A 1,100-nucleotide genomic window follows, 5' to 3' on the forward strand; every position below is an offset into this window, starting at 1 on the left:
TTACACTGGAAGGGCAGAGTAGAAAAGTGACAGCTCGTAGCTAAAATTAGAGGGGCTTTTGAACAGAAAGTTTTTGGAATTTGTTTTAAAACCGTGTAAAAGGAAATAAATATGTCTAAAAATCATTCAGAAAGTTAACAAAACCCTAAAAGAACAAAAATCAATCATTTTGCTTACTTTAACTGAAATTGTTACAGTTCAAGCTTGATCTGTTCATTTAAAACTAAAATCCATTCTTCTTGTTTTAATTTGCGTTAAAATATCAATATTTTGTCCTTGATCTCTGGATAGTAACCGCTGCAAGCACTTTTAGTCTTTCTGAATTGACAGAGCTTCTTGGAAAAGAATTTTTTCTTTTCAGTTTCGTTGAACAGCATTCCGCTTGTTATGTGGTCATGGAAACTGTCAACAGAATTTTTATAAGTTTTGTAATTACACTAAGAACATCACCTAGATTATTTTCCTAGATAAATTTAAGCAGCTCACTTCTTTCTCAGTATTAATGAATATCAGACCTACAGTAGAATACTTTTGTCAACAGTATGTTCTTCTTTCCAGTCATGGGATACGCTTTAGTAGCCAGTAATATATCTTCTGTAGTATGTTCGCTCTTCAGACTAGTGAAACATACCTTGTTGGAGAATTTAGCAACTTGTAAGTGTGTAGTGGAAGAATAAATATCCATTATACAATCATGTACTTTCTTGGTTTTGGTCATGACTGTCCTTCCAGAATACTTACAGTACTTTGAGTTTTTTAATTCTAAAATAACAGTTTTTAAATTTGTTCTGCATTTGTTAACTTGAAACACACTAATTCCTGGAGATTGCATTTGGTTGTAAAGTGTTTTTTTTTTTGTGTGAAATCATATGGGACTTAACTGCTAAGGTCACCAGTCCCTAAGCTTACACACTACTTAACCTAAATTATCCTAATGACAAACAAACACACCCATGCCCGAGGGAGGACTCGAACCTCCACCGGGACCAGCCGCACAGTCCATGACTGCAGCGCCTCAGACCGCTCGGCTAATCCCGCACGGCTAAAGTGTTTCAGATTGAGATGTAATCTGATGAAAAACTCTAACCAAAACTGAGATT

General features: G+C 35.2%; 1 pseudogene; it reads right to left on the bottom strand.

Moving 5' to 3' along the window:
* Window positions 1-262: 262 nt before the first annotated feature.
* Window positions 263-841, bottom strand: LOC126355474 (uncharacterized; annotated as a pseudogene).
* Window positions 842-1,100: the final 259 nt, after the last annotated feature.

Source organism: Schistocerca gregaria, chromosome 3 (assembly GCF_023897955.1).
Source record: "Schistocerca gregaria isolate iqSchGreg1 chromosome 3, iqSchGreg1.2, whole genome shotgun sequence".
In the NCBI taxonomy this organism is placed as follows: domain Eukaryota; kingdom Metazoa; phylum Arthropoda; class Insecta; order Orthoptera; family Acrididae; genus Schistocerca; species Schistocerca gregaria.